Source organism: Dermacentor variabilis, chromosome 2, assembly GCF_050947875.1.
Source record: "Dermacentor variabilis isolate Ectoservices chromosome 2, ASM5094787v1, whole genome shotgun sequence".
NCBI classification, from domain to species: domain Eukaryota; kingdom Metazoa; phylum Arthropoda; class Arachnida; order Ixodida; family Ixodidae; genus Dermacentor; species Dermacentor variabilis.
In genome coordinates this window covers 4927592-4945955 of record NC_134569.1, presented here as the reverse complement: position 1 = coordinate 4945955, position 18364 = coordinate 4927592, and the positions used below count along the sequence as shown (strand labels likewise).

The following is an 18364-nucleotide window of genomic DNA, read 5'->3' as shown; positions in this document are numbered from 1 at the left end:
CGAATTAACAAATGACACGAACCATCCCAACTGCCATACCCTCCATTCAAACCAGAAGGGCAGTACACTTACCTAGCATGGGCAACTGGGGCCTTCATCCAGAGTGTCAGTGCGACTCTGCCCCAAGAGGCAGCGATCATTATCTGATATAATACTTGATGTAGGGGTGAAAATGAGCGACATTCACAAATTCAGGGTTTCAGGCTGGGACCATTTCCGTGATGCACTTGAGTCTGCAGAATGTGAAGGTGTTGAAGAATCACTAGCAACACGCATCCTTCACACACTGCAAAGGAGCGGCATGCGAACTAGAGCTTACTGGGGCAACATCCAGCCCTGACAAGCACCTGCTTTAACTTTGGGGTGAGCAAGCCAAGCTGAATACTGCATACTTAAATTGTGGCTGCGCGCAACAAACCTTGATCAATGTTCTGCACAAGACTGAGCAGGCAAGATGTCATGCTAAGAAACTTGCCAGAGACTAGTGGATGGACCGCTGCGCGTCATTTGAACGTATCGGCCTCCGTAAGCTGCGACACATTCTCGGCTATAACAGGATGAACCAAATACTGTAATACTATTCAAAACACTCTGCTCAATCTTCAGTGCACATCTGAGAAATTTGAGGTACAAGCTGCAGAAGCTTTCCCTGACTACCTCACAGTGACTAACCGTCACCTGAGTTGTACGCACCTTAATGACCACTTGCCAAGTAATCAATGGAAAGCCTCTTTACGATGGCTGAACCTGTTGCTCTCGAGCATGTCAACACTTAAAGCGCACGTGGCAAACATGGAGTCATTTTGCAGATGTTGAGGAATCTTGCCGAAACGAGGAAGCAAGCACTATTGCTTGTAATCAATGAAATCTGGAATATTGGAATTCCCCACAGAGTGGAAGCACTTGGTCATGAGGCCACTACCGAAACCAGGCAAGAAATGTGACACCATAGTCAACCTTCGATCAGTCTCACTCACATTGACAGTGTGCAAATTGACTGAAGGAATGTGCCTCACGAGGATGAACCATCATCTGGGAAAGACAAGACTATTTCCACCTGTGCCAGATTGGTTTCTGGCCTCAGGATGACATGTGCAACAATAGCCTCTTTCTGCATCAAAGCATCGCCAATACCAGCCGCGTCGAAGGAAAGATATATGGGTTCTTAGTCACAGTCGAACCAGTAAGGATGTTGAGCACAGTCTGCAACGAGGAGGCAGCCTTTCGTGAAGCCTGCCCAGGCATTAGGGTTGCCAGTGTTGCCAAAGCCTCTTCTGCAACCGAATGTTTGAAATATGAAGTTACAGTAAACAGCCAAAGATTTTACCAACTGCACAGGTGGAAATGCAGGCAAAACCCGGACCTGGGCCGCTATCTTATACACGTTCGAAAAGCCGACGTTCGATTTCGCTTCCCGCGATTGGACTAGATTAGCCTAGGCCGCGATATCGGCGCAGCCTGGACAATCGCGCGAGGCGAAATCGAACGTCGGCTTTTCGAACGTGTACAAGATAGCGGCCCAGCACACTTGGTTGTAGGGGTGATTCGCTGATGAGGTAAGAAGGTGACTTAACAGTTGGTGATAAGGTATACCGAATGATGGTATGCGCAGTATGTATATGTACTGTTAGGCCGAAACAGATGAATTTTCTCCAAAGCAATATCAAAAGCTCATTTTTTTTTTCAGGATGCCACTCATGTGCTTTAGGTAAGTGTGGACAGGGCTATATAAAGCGGCATAGGCAAAATGATAGAACTAGATACAGCTGTTAAGCGTAATATTTTTTCTTGGCTAAATTCTTGCTCCTTGAACTCATTCGAGATCATTAACTGTAGCACCAAAGTAGTGGACCACTACCAGAACAGAGGCATGTAGTGTGGCCATCTCAATTCTTGTGCTTATGCCAGTCTTCTTTTTTACACCAATATATGCTATGGGCTAACTCCCCTGGTTGTTCTTATCTGTCGTCACTGGAATTCCGAAATTTATTGCTAGAATACTGCAGATAAAGTTCCCATTGTGCTGCGTGGATTCAAAAATATGATCAAAAGATTGGCCGTCCACACTTCTACACTTCAGCCACTCTGCTGAAGGTACAGCGTGGTGAATACTGATCCTGAAGAGTGCGATCTAGCCAACAGGTGCCATGATTGGCTAACACCTGTTCAATGTCTGCGTACTGTATATAGAGCTCGCGTCCACGCCTTCAAGTTCTTACTCATCACTTTCCCACTTGTGAAGGTAGTCTTATGTTAAATTTTCTTCTTACATGTAATGGCAGTGATTGGGTGCATCTGCTTCATTAATCTTCTAGTGCTTGGCTTCTCAGATTTACTGGATAGGGCTGGTTGATGGGGCACAGCACGAGACCTAGCAATGGCTAGCTCAAATATAGATTTGAGAAAACCAAAACGAATTCAGCTGTAAGAAGCTAAAGGGTTTTTTTGGTAGAGACCAGTGACCAAGTCTGGATATGAAAGAGGAGGAAGAAAAGTCGAGTCTCTCCACTTCAACATTGGGAGGCACAACTCCCACAAATAAATACGACTCGTACTTATTTTACTTCTTTAAAGGAGATTACTGACTTGCACTGGCAGGTGTTCACGTCAACAAACACCACATGAAGCAATCTTCCTGCACATATTTCACCATCTATTGCATCACTGTTTCGCAGTATGAGTGAAACTGCAGTTTTCTTTATGCCACAGCTTGCCCAATTTTGTGTTTTGCAGTAGGACGTTAGCAGTGCTATTAAGGCACTTAAATATTCGTGAATAGTAGTAGAGAAAAAAAATAAAAGTAAGAAAACAGGACGTGGTGCTTTCAAGCCCATTTTTTCCTCTATCTGCTAAACCATTCTAAACAAGAAAAGCTCATACACAATTATTGTGCAAAGTGAGACAAGTAAACCAGAGGTAAGCAAGGTTTACTTATTTGGTGACATCTTCTGTGGCCCTGCTATTGGGCTTTCTTTCCTTCCTTTTCAGCTGTGCAGATTCATTAAGAAGCGGCGATACAGTTTGATAATTTTAATCATTGAAAGACTAAGCAAAACCTTTTTTTGGGTTCTTTTTTCTTGCTTCCAGACTCTGCACATTGCCTTTTAAGGCATGTTTTCCGTGTTTTTTTTTTATGGGGAGGGCATGTTAACATGTTTTATACCATGTCAAGTATGTGGTGCCATAGAGTGTTCTTAGATGGAGTCTTGCCCTTACATTCTGTACAATATAATGCCGTTTTTTGTGTCACAGGCCGTTTTACATTTGAGTATGATTGTAGCATTTTGTTAAGTTTTGCCTCTGTCACCCAAGCTTGCAAGTTTGCTACCCACTGCTGGTGACATGTGACACATCTGACTTTTGTTCAATAAAAGGAAGTCTGTCACTTAGCCTGTGTACTGGTTGTCTTTGTCTTTTTGAATTACAATTTGTTGCCTATATTTTTTTTCTTTCGTTGCTCTCAGATTAGGAATGGCTATCATAGTTGACATCATTTAACCATATTGCACACAATGTGGATGATATGTACTTGCCACCATAAATATAATAAATAAAAGTTAATAATTCAAGAATAATGCCTTTGCATGGTGGTGTAGCCATGAATTGTGGCTATAAGGTACCAGCGGTGCAGGTAGCACTGCTTGTGCAGAATATAGTTCAACTCTACTACTTTCAAACATCATTGTTTTTATCTGCAATTGTATAGCTCCAGCTCCTGTGAAAAACTCACATCTGGTGGAAGAGTGGCTTGCATTTGGGGCCAATGAATAGCCAATATTCTGCCCGTTTTAATGTTATTAGCATATTAGTAAAGGCAGTCGTTTTTATAGTAGCCTGTTGGCCCAGTGTAGAAGCCGTTGTGGGGTGTCAGGATCTCGTACACATCTTCAGCTATGCACGGGACACAGCATCAGGCACATAGTTTGTCACAGGTCATGTCCTTGGGGCAAGTTGAGTTTACTCACTTGCAAAGGGAGAACCAAGCTTGTTGGATATGAAGTAAACCGCATGTACACTCAGTGGCCTTCTTCATTTTTTGTGACATATGTAGTCATAGCGACCCTTGCTTTATCCACTTCTTGTCCGGCAGCAGTCTTGCTTTTGAAGCACTCAGGATGGCTTTCAGCAAGCTGGACAGGAATAACACTGAAAAATCAGTAGATGTTAATTGTCGCACTTATCATGCGAAGCTTCATACAGTATGACCGAGGGCGTAAATAAATGAGGGTGTTCCTCAAGGCCTTGTAGCATATGTCACGAATTTGGAGCAACCTGATGTATAGCACTTTTTTGATCACATGCTATATGTTTAGCAGGTGTGGCCATGGTTGAAGTGCAGCACAAGGTCAAGAAAACATATCTATGAGCAGCACTCTGGTAAAGGAGATGCTGGGAAAATAATGGGGAGCCTGTTGAACATCTAGTTGACCCAGTTGTTGGCTTCATCAGGCAAAGTGCAATAAAGAGAAGGAAGTCATCAACACATCAGAAGGTTTTTGCATATAGACACTGCGCTAAGGTTCTCAGGCAGGCCTCTTGTAACACGCCAACAAGTCTTAGTGCGCAGGCTACGCATGACCAACTACATATGCCTTTTGTTCAGACAAAGAACTGCTCATTGTAACTGACGAAGATGGAGTGGACAAAAAAAAAGCAGCAGCTCCATTAATCTGTTCTCACTGGTATCAACAGTGTTTTGTAAGTGTGCATCGCCATACTCCCCAATGCCTTCTTGGGTGACATCAGCAAGGACCAGCTTGAGGCAAGGGGTAATGGACGTCTTTACAAGCTAAAATGCATGCATGCATGGAGAGCACTTTGCGTTCAAAAAGTAGGCACTTCCACAGGGGCACTGGAGAAGGAACAGATTATTGACAGTGGGCAAAGACAAGCTTTTCTCCTACTATACATCCAGCATTGTTGCCATGTAACGACGTCTGAAACAATCCTTCTCAAATACGAAATCATCTTTGTGTATCCATAAAGAGAGCAGACAGGCAAAGCCCGTTCAGCAATGCTGCCAGCTTCAACAGGCCCACTTTGCACATCCTGAATGCTTCCTTCTTACGACATTGCTGGGTGCAAGCATTCTGCTGTCCAAAAGTTGTCATTGAGACCACTGTTGGTTTGGTGGCAATACAGTTCAGAAGTGATTGCAACAAACTTCCCTTCCTAGTTGGTCTGGAGGCTCACGGTGCTCATGAAGCAACACCATGAGACAAGCAAGGTGACTGGATGTCTCCAAGCCCTCGTTCGTTTATCACACTGTTCTGTTAGTAACAACCATGAGATCTGAAACCAACAAGCTCAAGTTCAGCACTCACGTGGTTACTGTGGAGGATCCATAATAAAAAGCACAAAAACAGAAAACTCAAGGGAAAGGATGAGGCACCATTTAACACTTAGTATAGCTGCAGCCCACCCCCCTTCTTTTATTTTGTCTGTTCATGCTACATTTTGTTCTATAGATAGGCATGAACTTCTCCTCTGCACAGCTTACTGCAGAGAGCATAGGTGACGTTCCCAATCGGTGCCCGATTTTTATATACACTGTGCTGGCTCAAAGAGGCTTGAAACACTGCAGTCGAAGCTTCTAGTAGAAAAGGTGCCTGGAAGAAAGAAAAGAAGCTGTGCTGCAACCATCTTGGCAACATCTTGTCCCTTTAATAAAAATTGTGCTTCCATATCAACTTCAGCCATCCCAGTTTAGAGTAAAGTACCAGTGCACTTATGAACAACGAATCAATTCTCGAAGAGCATGTGCAGTGCAGCCAGAAGCATGGGCATGAATCCGCATTCTGCTACTGCAGTGAAGGTGAATAATGCGTTACAAAATGGCGAATGTGCTTTAGTAAGCTTCCCTGCAATATGAATTTGTAATTTACAAAGAATCGTCAATGAAGCTTACCAAGAGCACAGATGCACTTGCAAATTATGTCACAATTGAAAATAATGAGCACAGTGTAAACCTATGTGCCCTTTACACTCTTAGTATGCTTTACTGCACGATGCTTACTTCCACCCCTGTATTGCGGTGTAGCAAGCTACAAAAGAAACGTTGCATAATTGGGCTTTTTAAGATTACCTTTTTCGCAATACACCTCTGTTTAAGCTTAAGCAATGTACTGCGGTGAAGCATACTAAAAGTGGAAAGGGGCCACTGCTACTGGACATAATAAGAGTTCTTTTATTATACACTCGCGCACCCGCCGCCTCTCAGGTCGCCTGGGTGGACATACTATGCTGTGTGATAGCGGCCCTCTCCCACTTTTAGTATGCTTCACCGCGTAACTAAAATGTACTGCGGCGAAGAAGCAGTACATTTGTATTGAGTGAATATAGAAATGGTCTTTACAACAGTACAGAAATAAACGCGCACCATGCATCAGTCTACCGCATGGAAGAGCGTCGCAACAAAAGGTAGCTGATTCACACAGGCTGTGTAGCCCACTTATTAGTCGTAAAGGGTACTCTGGGTAATTCAAAATTTGAGACACACAGAAATATGTTAACGTTCGTACTCCTCGCGTAATAAGACTGCCAGCACTTCCACAATAGAAGTAATTTACAATACACAAACGCAAAGAACACGGATGCCTCGTTTTCAACTCGGTCGTCATGCAAATGACATATAGCAAGGGAAAACGTGAACATGCTGTGTGTTAACATCGTAAACTTCATACTAGGCAAGGAGCACACCACAGTCCCGCGACAGCCGCTAATGAGACCAAAACGGGAGCACATATCTGTGAACGTGCCAATGGAGTCCCTAAGCCACTCTGCTTCTCCGCCACCCCCGCTGCACGGCTGCACCACTCGTTTCAAGCATAGCACACCTAACACACATTCAGCGCTGAATAGTGGGCGGTCGACGCAGTCGCATTTACATGACTTGTAGCGAGCAGCACATCCCTCGATGTCCAGTAAGCAAAGTCGGACACGGCGACGCCACATCGCGGTTCGCACAACTTCGCTGCCGAGACGCTCGGCCAGTCTGACATGTCAATTGTAAAGGAAGCACGGGTCAAACAACGCAGATTCTGTACTGCCAGAGCTCACCGAGGCGAAAGCCGCACCACCACTACTCGCGGCTTTCCGCCAAGTGACACATAGAACCTACAACCAACACACAAGCAACGCAAGCACAATCACATAAGCAACGTTGAGGAACGAGCTGTCCGCGCGGGCCGGAGAACGATCACGCCGAGAGCGAACATGCCACGGTGTCGCTCCTTTCCATTCCATCATTCCTTTTCAAAAATCCCTAAACGATCCTGTCTCTAGGATCAGGTCACGTGAGGGATTTTTGTACGACATTTAGACGCACGCCCATCCGAGCACAAAGTTTCGAGGGCGTTTTGATGGCGAACGGGCTCGCCGCGGCATTTCGCGGAGGCCGCGGAGTCTACGGAGCGCATGGATGTCAATTCCGAAAATTTATGGGTATAAAGTTCTCATAAACTTTTGATGTGAAAGGTGCATTGGCATTTCCAAAATTGTGCTTTCGGTTTTCAATTGCGGAACTTTGTTGGTTTAATGCTGTTATAAACATTTGACGCCAGAGGTGTATTGACTTTTCTAAAGTGGTACATCAGAACATGCAACAAGGCAAGCCAAATCAACGCACTATCAGAAAAGTTGACAAAGCACGCAGCGAGGTCCAATGAGACCATCCATAGATGAGACAAAGCGTTGTGGGGGTTCATTTCGCCGCCATCTCACACAGAAAAATATCAATATTTCTTTTTCACCTAATCCAAAACATCCATGTCAAGACACTAAAGCCAGCAAATGCAGCTACGTTCTTATTTTTTCTGCTTTGACTTTTATTCACGAGGACACATTGAGCCTCTTCATCTTTTTTTGTTCTCTCTACCCTACCCGCGGGCTGCCAGAGCCAGCCAGAGCGCATGCGTTTTTCTCGTGTTTCCCCGACCACTGCGCGGCGCACTTCGGTGCGCGTTCGGTTTTCTCTGGCAGAGTGGATTTCCGCCTAGCCCAGTTTTGGCCGCTTTCTGCCTAGCAGACCAGAAAAAGTAACAATGGTCGCTCGCTGCCATCACTGTGGGGACTCGACAGATTGCACCGCGTTCGCTTGAGAGCAACATCTCCGGAAAGTCTTGTCTAGCCGGTGTAGAATACCGAGCAGTATGCGCATTGTACTGGGTGGACCAAACGTCTCACGTATTCTTCGATATTCCTTCAGTAGCCAAATCAGGGGCCCAAAGTAGGCATTGGACTGTGCCCAAGATACTTGCCTTAGCGTTATTTTTTTCTTCATTTTGGTGCCCACGCCCCACAAAACGAAAAAGAAGACATTGTTGTGGCGCAGCGAATTGTCGAATGGTGAAAGCTCGATTTTGTTACTTCTTTTGCGGAAAGGGGAAAGCAATGGGCCACCGGATGGTTCACTTGCCGGATACTCTTATTATATTATCAATTATACGGATCACAGCGGCGCATTCCTGCCGTCGCCGTCGCCCTCACGTTCCGCATAAAGTCCAAGGGCGATAACATAGGGACCGCGCGCCGCATGCTGCATGTGCGAGTGAAAGCGTAGGGGGGTGGGGGTGGCATGGGTGGGCCGACGATGGTGGCTCAGTCTTGTGTGCGCAAAGGAGAAAAGCGGAGAGGAAGCATCGGGGGGAGTAGATGGAATGGGGGCGGGATCTAGGATTCCTTGAATCTGTGTTTGCGCAACATGTTTATTTGCCTTATTTGATGGATTATATACAGTGACCTTTTCTTAGATACGTAGATTTATTGGAGACTTATACGTATATTTAAATAACTTGTTGCGAAGTTTTGTGTATACGTGCAGCGGACTTGGTTTCCAGTGACGCTTTTTTTATCTTTATCAACCTGTGTCGTCCAATTTGTATATTCCATTGTATCTTAGAATTTCTAATGAGAGCAGCGTTCCGGGCAAGTTGGTATTCCATTACTTAAATGATATTGCGCGACACTAAAAAACGACACGGACGTGAGAGAAGACGACACACCAAGCTGGTGTGTCGTCTTCTCTCACGTCCGTGTCGTTTTTTAGTGTCGCGCAATATCATTTAAGTAATAGAATTTCTAATGTACGGGGGCGAGCCAAATGAAAGTGAGTCTACCCACCTCGTGCAATAATGGTTCGGTTCATTATCTGCGAAGCATGCGCGTAGCACACATGCATCTCTCATTTACAAAAGTGACACGCATATGTGAGGATAAATGTTCTTTAATGCTCTCATACACTGGGTTGAACATGGTTGCGTTACGTAATGGAGGCTTCAGAAGTTTAGCAGCGTGGTGCCTTGAGGTTTTTGACAGCTAAAAAGAAATTAGTCGTCGTATGGCTGCCGTGTACCTCGAACATTGCACTTCACTGGCCACTGTGAAGAGTTGGAGCAAACGGTTCAAAGAAGGATGTGAAAGTTGCAAAGACGATCAAAGACCGGGTCAAAGCCACCATACAATCACCCTCAACAAAATTGCAAAGGTTGATGAGCTGATGAGACAAGAACGGAGGATAAGCATCGATGAACCAGCTGAGCGTGTGAACATCAGTCACGGTTCCGTTCACGCCATAATTCATGAACATCTTGGTTATGGGCTCTCGTGGGCGCAATCGATGCCCAAGATTTTGAACCACCGCCAGAAGACGGAGAAGTTCAGCGCTGCCTTGACTCATCTGATCAGGTATCACAATGAGGGTGACGACTTCCTGTCTGCAATTGTGATCGGGGACGAACCATGGTGCCACTACTACGAGCCTGAAACACGACAGCAAGGCTTACAGTGGAAACATTCGAATTTACTGCCCTCAAGAAAGCAAAGGCCCTCATTTCCGCCGGAAAGCTGTTGACTTTTTCGATCGTCAGGGGCCATTACTGATAGAATTTGCTAAATCTTGAGAGACTACCAATTCGTTCCGATATTGTGAAATGTGGGATCGGCTACATGTCGCAATCAAGAACAAACGACGTGGAAAATTGATGAATGGGGTCATCTTGTTCCACGACAATGTCGTCCTCACGTCGCTGATGTGGTTAATAACGAAACTGGCAATGTTCAAGTAGGAAACACTGCAATATCCGCCATACAGCTCAGACCTGTCGCCTTGCGACTTCCACATTTTGAGGCAACTGAAAAAAGAAAGACAGCTCAAGGGAACCAGATTCCTGTCAGACAATGACGTGAAAGAATCAGTTGCAGACTTTTTGGAGCAGCAACCCAAGGCGTTTAATGAGACGGGAATCACGCGACTCGTTATTCAATGGGACAAATGTCTAATTGCTCATGGAGACCACTTTTAAATAAAGTATACCGTTTTCATACATTCGCATTGAATCACTTTCATTCGACTCGCCCTCGTATATTTTGGACTCCTGCTCCTGCTTTTTATACGCGCTCTTTGTTGCGACTATAATTTCGGTGCAATTACTCACGATACAGGACCGGTGACAGCTGCTCCTGCGTAATACAGCGGAGCAAATTACAGCGTCATTGAGATTTTTCACTGGCCGTTGCATGTGTGCAAGGATGGAAACAAGGTTTTTGAATGACAAAGTTTCATTAATATATTTGTCCTCAACTTGTTCATTTCATGGGCTTTACATTTTTCATATCAGCGGCATGCAATGCTTTGCTGCTTTCGAACTGATATAGTTCTAAAGTTCGTGTGATATTTCTTTTCTTTTTGCTTATTAAACAGACAAAAACATGGAAGCATTGATATCAGTTAGTTTGGGTACAATTTTTGGCACATAAGGGTATTTTCTTTTATAAAAAAATAATTATTTTACTTGCTTTGACAGTGTGTAGCGTTCAAGAATTCGTTTGCAGCATCTTTGGCAATGGCAATGCACTTATTATTAATGTATTTGATCCCTCGACAATTTTTTTAACAGGAAGCTTTATCTCGGGCCCAACTCCGACGCGACCTATTCAGATACATGTAAAATGCAGAAACGCTTTTCTGAGATAACCCCTGGATCGCTTTTAATGAAATTGCTTGTATTTGAGATAGAAACTTGAATTCTAGTGTCTGTTGGAAGCGGAATTTCGATTTAGGGCCGGAATTTTGTTATATTTTGAGAAATGCGAAATTTCGAAAAATATATTTACAACTAATATTTACAAACATATTTACAACGATATTTACAAACTAATAGCTCTGCATCAACAACAGATATTTAGGTTCTGTAAACAGCATCTACTATAACGGTCAAAACGGACGGATTTGGTACGTCAGTTTGCATCTCACGTGAATTGGTTACGTTGTCTGCAAGGGTTCTGCAAAAACCATATTTCCATAAGAATAAATGTTTGGAGATTCATGTGTAACATGATTTTTGTCCGCTATAGATGTACTACTAGGTGCATTTCACAGAATTGTGATATTTTTTATTGTTGAGTTACAGAGTGTTAAACTTGATAGTTTCATTTCCGGAAAATTGGCGAATTTGCCAATTTTTAACAAAGAATTGACAATCTAAATGAAAGCTTCGAAACAGACACTCACTATAATTTAAGCCTTTCTTTCAAATGCAACAAACCACGTCAAATTTGGTGCAGTGGTTGCCGAGAAAAACGAATTCTCCTTCTACATGTATTTTGATAGCAGCACCCGAACTAAAGCTTCCTTTGAGGAGGAGGCCGAAATACAACGTGAGCCCCGAACGAAATATCTGGCTACGCCACTGCAGGGTCCCCGCTGTATGGTGGCCAGGGCACGAAGCCTCGGTGGGATGTTATTGTCATTGTTATTTTCACTGTGCTATTGTCACTAGTCTCACTTTGGGTTCTGCACCACTCAGTTCCAATGGGAGTAAGTTCGACCTGCAGCGGTGCGGTAGCGTTGGCTGGGGCGTAGCTCGGCCGCACGTCGCTACGACAGTGACAGGAGCCGGGGCACAGTCCGCCCTTGACAGGTCAGCACGGCGATGAACGCCTGTCTCGGAAAGCCTGTCTCGGAAGCGGCAGAAGCTGGGGCGCAGACCAGCTTCATCAGGTTAGCACTGCGATGAACGCCGCCGCGCAGCCTGTCTCGGAAGCGGCAAAAGCTGGGGCGCAGACCAGCTTCATCAGGTTAGCACTGCGATGAACGCCACAGCGCAGCCTGTCTCAGAAGCGGCAAAAGCTGGGGCGCAGACCAGCTTCATCAGGTTAGCACTGCGATGAACGCCGCCGCGCAGCCTGTCTCGGAAGCGGCAGAAGCTGGGGCGCAGACCAGCTTCATCAGGTTAGCACTGCGATGAACGCCGCAGCGCAGCCTGTCTCGGAAGCGGCAGAAGCTGGGGCGCAGACCAGCTTCATCAGGCTACCACTGCGGTGAACGCCGCAGCGCAGCCTGTCTCGGAAGCGGCAGAAGCTGGGGCGCAAACCAGCTTCATCAGGTTAGCACTGCGGTGAACGCCGCAGCGCAGCCTGTCTCGGAAGCGGCAAAAGCTGGGGCGCAAACCAGCTTCATCAGGTTAGCACTGCGATGAACGCCGCAGCGCAGGCTTTCTCGGAAGCGGTAGAAGGTGGGGCACAGACCGGCTTCGAGAGGTCAGCACCGTGAGCAACGCCGCAGCGCAGACTGTCTCATGAGCGGCAGAAGCTGGGGCGCAGACTGGCCTCGACAGGTCAGCACGGCGATCAACGCCGTAGCGCAGCCTGTCTCGGAAACGGAAGAAGCTGGGCCGTAGACCGGCCTCGACAAGTCAACACGGCGATCAACGCCGCAGTGCAGCCTATCTCGGAAGCGGCAGAAGCTGGGGCGCAGACCGGCCTCGACAGGTCAGCACGGTGATGAACGCCGCAGCGCAGCTTGTCTCGGAAGCGGCAGAAGCTGGGGCACAGACTGGCCTGACAGGTCAGCACGGCGATAAACGCGCAGCGCAGCCTGTCTCGGAAGCGGCAGAAGATGGGGCGCAGACCGGGCTCCACAGGTCAGCACGGCGATTAACGCCGCAGCGCAGCCTGTCTCGGAAGCGGCAGAAGCTGGGGCGCAGACCGGCCTCGACAGGTCAGCACGGTGATGAACGCCGCAGCGCAGCTTGTCTCTGAAGCGGCAGAAGCTGGGGCGCAGACCGGCCTCGACAGGTCAGCACGGCGATCAACGCCGCAGCGCAGCCTGTCTCGGAAGCGGCAGAAGATGGGGCGCAGACTGGGCTCCACAGGTCAGCACGGCGATTAACGCCGCAGCGCAGCCTGTCTCGGAAGCGGCAGAAGCTGGGGCACAGACTGGCCTGACAGGTCAGCACGGCGATAAACGCGCAGCGCAGTCTGTCTCGGAAGCGACAGAAGCTGGGGCGCAGACTGGCCTCGACAGGTCAGCACGGCGATCAACGCCGCAGCGCAGCCTGTCTCGGAAGCGACAGAAGCTGAAGCGCAGACCAGCTTCGACAGGTCAACACCGCGCGATCAACGCTGCAGCGCAGCCTGTCTCAGAAGCGGCAGAAGCTGGGCGCAGACCGGCCTCGACAGGTCAGCACGGCGATTAACACCGCAGCTCAGCTTGTCTCGGAAGCGGCAGAAGATGGGGCGCAGCCCGGCCTCGATAGGTCAGCACGGCGATTAACGCCGCAGCTCAGCCTGTCTCGGAAGCTGCAGAAGCTGAGGCACAGACTGGCCTCGACAGGTCAGCGCGGCGATGAACGCGGCAGCGCAGCCTGTCTCGGAAGCGACAAAAGCTGGTGCGCAGATAGGCCTCGACAGGTCAGCACGGCGATCAACGCCGCAGCGCAGCCTGTCTCAGAAGCGGTAGAAGCTGGGGCGCAGAGCGGCCTCGACGGCTCAGCACGGCGATCAACGCCGCAGCGCAGCCTGTCTCGGAAGCGGCAAAAGCTGGGGCACAGACTGGCCTCTATAGGTCAGCGCGGCGATGAACGCCGCAGGAAAGCCTGTCTCGGAAGCGGCAAAAGCTGGTGCGCAGATAGGCCTCGGCAGGTCAGCACGGTGATGAACGCCGCAGCGCAGCCTGTCTCGGAAGCGACAGAAGCTGGGGCACAGACTGGCTTCGACAGGTCAACACGGCGAACAACGCCGCAGCGCAGCCTGTCTCGGAAGCGGCAGAAGGTAGGGCGCAGAGCGGCCTCGACGGCTCAGCATGGTGATCAACGCCGCAGCGCAGCCTCTCTCGGAAGCGGCAAAAGCTGGGGCACAGACTGGCCTCTATAGGTCAGCGCGGCGATGAACGCCGCAGCAAAGCCTGTCTCGGAAGCGGCAGAAGCTGGGGCACAGACCGGCTTCGACAGGTCAGCAAGGCGATCAACGCCGCAGCGCAGCCTGTCTCGGAAGCGGCAGAAGCTGGGGCGCAGACCGGCTTCGGCAGGTCAGCACCGTGATGAACGCCGCAGGGCAGCCTGTCTCGGAAGCGGCAGAAGATGGGGCGGAGACCGGCCTCGACAGGTGAGCACGGCGATGAAAGCCGCAGCGCGGCCTGTCTCGGAAGCGGCAGAAGCTGTGGCGCAGACTGGCTTCGACAGGTCAGCAAGGAGATCAACGCCGCAGCGCAGCCCGTCTCGGAAGCGGCAGAAGCTGGGGCGCAGACCGGCCTTGACAGGTCAGCACGGCGACCAACGCCGCAGCGCAGCCTGTCTCAGACGCGGCAGAAGCTGGGGCGCAGAACGGCCTCGACAGGTCAGCACGGCGATCAACGCCGCAGCGCAGCCTGCCTCGGAAGCGGCAGAAGATGGGGCGCAGACTGGGCTCCACAGGTCAGCACGGCGATTAACGCCGCAGCGCAGCCTGTCTCGGAAGCGGCAGAAGCTGGGGCACAGACTGGCCTGACAGGTCAGCACGGCGATAAACGCACAGCGCAGTCTGTCTCGGAAGCGGCAGAAGCTGGGGCGCAGACCGGCCTCGACAGGTCAGCACGGCGATCAACGCCGCAGTGCAGCCCGTCTCGGAAGCGGCAGAAGCTGAAGCGCAGACCGGCTTCGACAGGTCAACACCGCGATCAACGCCGCAGCGCAGCCTGTCTCCGAAGCGGCAGAAGCTGGGCACAGACCGGCCTCGACAGGTCAGCACGGCGATTAACGCCGCAGCTCAGCCTGTCTCGGAAGCGGCAGAAGATGGGGGCGCAGCCCGGCCTCGATAGGTTAGCACGGCGATGAACGCCGCAGCGCAGCTTGTCTCTGAAGCGGCAGAAGATGGGGCGCAGACTGGCTTCGACAGGTCAGCACGGCGATCAACGCCGCAGCGCAGCCTGTCTCAGAAGCGGCAGAAGCTGGGGCGCAGACCGGCCTCGACAGGTCAGCACGGCGATTAACGCGCGCAGCGCAGCCTGTCTCTGAAGCGGCAGAAGATGGGGCGCAGCCTGGCCTCGACAGGTCAGCACGGCGAACAACGCCGCAGCGCAGCCTGTCTCGGAATCGGCAGAAGATGGTTCGCAGACCGGCTTCGACAGGTCAGCACGGTGACCAACGCCGCAGCGCAGCCTGTCCCAGAAGCGGCAGAAGCTGTGGCAGAAGCGTTGATCTCCATAACACCGTAAGTACGCAAACGGTGTAACAGAACACCCGATGCATCATTGTGTGTTCTCCGTCATCGCTTGTTTGCTGTACGCCTACTAATTCTTCACTTCTTCTTCAAGTGTTGCATCCTCCTTTTGCCTTTGTTCTCTTGTGCTTCACTTGCAGTATGTCGTTCCGTCAGCTGTAATGCGCATTTGCAAAACCAATACGTTTGACAAGACGCAGTGGTTATCATAATTTCACTACACTTTTATTAAGCTGGCACATATGGTTCAGATAGATACCTGTATGCGGACTTGCACGACGTTGATGCCGAGATTAGGATAATTATGACACCCGTAAGGAAGAGGCAGCTGACGGCCGTAAGCTGTTGCGTTCTTTCCGCCAAATTACCCGGCCTGGTAGTGCTCTAAAGATGCTGTATAAAAGTGACACGTGGTGACAGGGAAATTATTATGTTAGCAGCCGACTGTACGTTTTGTAGCTTAGGTCTTCTTTCTTGTGCGTTTGTGCTACCCTTATTAATGAGCCATTTCTTGACTATGTTCTTGACTATGTAACCGCGTTTGCGTGGATCCGTAGACGTGTGCTTTTTGTTGTACTTGTAAAATGCAAATAAAATATTTTCAAGCTTACTCAATCTTTGGTGTGTGCGTTTATTCCAGTCGAGGCCATCGTGCCACCTGGAAACCGCACTCTGTCAGTAGCCCTACACGAAATGCAACAGCTGGAGCGCGGCGGCACAACTCGGGGTAACGGCGGCGTAATAAACGAAAAACCGCTCGGGATGCCCTTAAAAGTCAGTTCAGAGTGTGCCTTAACTCGATATGACTCAGCGCTACGTATATTCTGCTGCGCCTTGATCGTGCTCCCGCCAGTTTGGTTGCTGTGTGGCAAACGTAGCGCCTACATACATATGTAGGCGCTACATTTGCCACACAGCAACCTAACTGGCGGGAGCACGATCGATGCGCAGGAGCCAGAACACAGTAGGTAAAGCGACCATACTGTGCAATACCCCGTTTCCGTTTCCTAAAGCCCCTAAAACTTCGAAGTTTAAGGGGCTTTACCGTTTCCTGTTGTACAGCGCCACCTGTGGTCACATACTTTAGTTCACGACGCCACCGCTACGCTTATTTCCGTAGCACTGTGGAAGGTACAGTTTCCCTTCTGTAAATTTGTATAGGTGTTCTGTGGTTGCGTCACCGCACTCGCATTTTGCTGTTGTGATGTTGTTAGGATCGTCACGTTGCAAAGCGTGTGACGCGAGGAAGATGGAGGAGACGGTGCATGATGAGTAAACACACAATTATATTAGACGGCACGTGAACACGAAAAAAATATCTTAACCTAGACCCACACATACAAGGTTGTTCGTAAGTAGGAAAAAGTGCAGTCTCACGAGGTTGCGGTTAAGTCCGGAGTGTGGTGACACGTAGAGTCCTTGACGTGAAACGCTTGTTCGTCGAGTGATGACCGGCGTGGAATAGCAGACGCAGCAGCACGGGCAGGAAAAGGTGGACGGCCCACAGCTCCGTAGACGAGAACAGGCCACTCGGTCGCCCGGTCACTCGAACCTCGCGCGTAGAAGCGGGTTCCAAGATGCCGGCAGGCCGACCTGGGGCCTCGTGCAAGGCAACGACCCGAGGCGCTCCTCGTCTCGACGACGGACGCTCGCTCTCCCGAACCTCGCGCGTAGATGCGGGTTCGAGGCTGCAGCAGGCCGTTCCGGGGTCTCGTGCCGTGCAACGACCCGAGGCGTTCCCTGTCCCGAAAACGGACGCTCGGTCAGGTGAACCTCACCGGTAGATGTGTGTTCCGTAGGCCCGGTGGCCCTAGTCGCGCCGGCGTTCCAACGATCTCCGTCGCGCGAGACCCCTCTCATCCGCTGCACGAGCCTCCCTCGTCTTTCTTTTCCTCTTGTTGAGGCGGCCCGCAATGTCGTCTGCTCTTGCGCTCGGTAGTTTGTGCGCACTTCTTCACAGCTGTGTTGTGTTTGCGGCTGTTCTGACTGTTTTGCCGCTGCCCTTTGTCATGTAAGTGTTGCATTGTTTTGCTGTCAGGAAAACGACATTCTGTGATTAGTTTGGTTGTGCGATCTGTTTGTGTGGTTTTAATTTGGAAATGGGTAGTGTTTTCATTTGGGCATGGGACCAAGGCGGCCACGTTATTCGTGAAGCCGGGCATAGTTGCGTTATCGCACTCGCATGGCGCTGTGGTCTGTTTGCGGCTGTACTGAATGTGCTGCCACTGCCCTTTGTCATGTAAGTGTTGCAGTGTTTTGCTGTCAAGAAAACGATCATCATCATCAGCCTAGTTACGCCCACTGCAGGGCAAAGGCCTCTCCCATACTTCTCCAACTACCCCGGTCATGTACTAATTGTGGCCATGTTGTCCCTGCAAACGTCTTAATGTCATCCGCCCACCTAACTTTCTGCCGCCCCCTGCTACGCATCCCTTCCCTTGGAATCCAGTCGGTAACCCTTAGTGACCATCGGTTATCTTCCCTCCTCATTACATGTCCGGCCCATGCCCATTTCTTTTTCTTGATTTCAACTAAGATGTCGTTTACCCGCGTTTGTGGCCTCACCCAATCTGCTCTTTTCTTATCCCTTAACGTTACACCCATCATTCTTCTTTCCACAGCTCGTTGCGTCGTCCTCAATTTCAGCAGAACCCTTTTCGTAAGCCTCCAGGTTTCTTGCCCCGTAGGTGAGTACTGGTGACACACAGCTGTTATACACTTTCCTTTTGAGGGATAGTGGCAACCTGCTGTTCATGATTTGAGAATGCCTGCCAAACGCACCCCAGCCCATTCTTATTCTTCTGGTTATTTCAGCCTCATGATCCGGATCCGTGGTCACTACCTGCCCTAAGTAGATGTATTCCCTTACCACTTCCAGTGCTTCGCTACC

At 49.5% G+C, this 18364-nt stretch overlaps 1 long non-coding RNA gene across 1 annotated transcript; it reads right to left on the bottom strand.

Annotated features, from left to right (window-relative positions):
* Positions 1-5406: 5406 nt before the first annotated feature.
* On the bottom strand, positions 5407-17436 carry LOC142570800 (uncharacterized). The gene is made up of 2 exons (XR_012825681.1): positions 16852-17436; positions 5407-5609 (listed from the first exon to the last, which is right to left on the bottom strand). It is a non-coding gene; the product is annotated as an uncharacterized LOC142570800 (long non-coding RNA).
* Between the last annotated feature and the right edge of the window lie 928 nt (positions 17437-18364).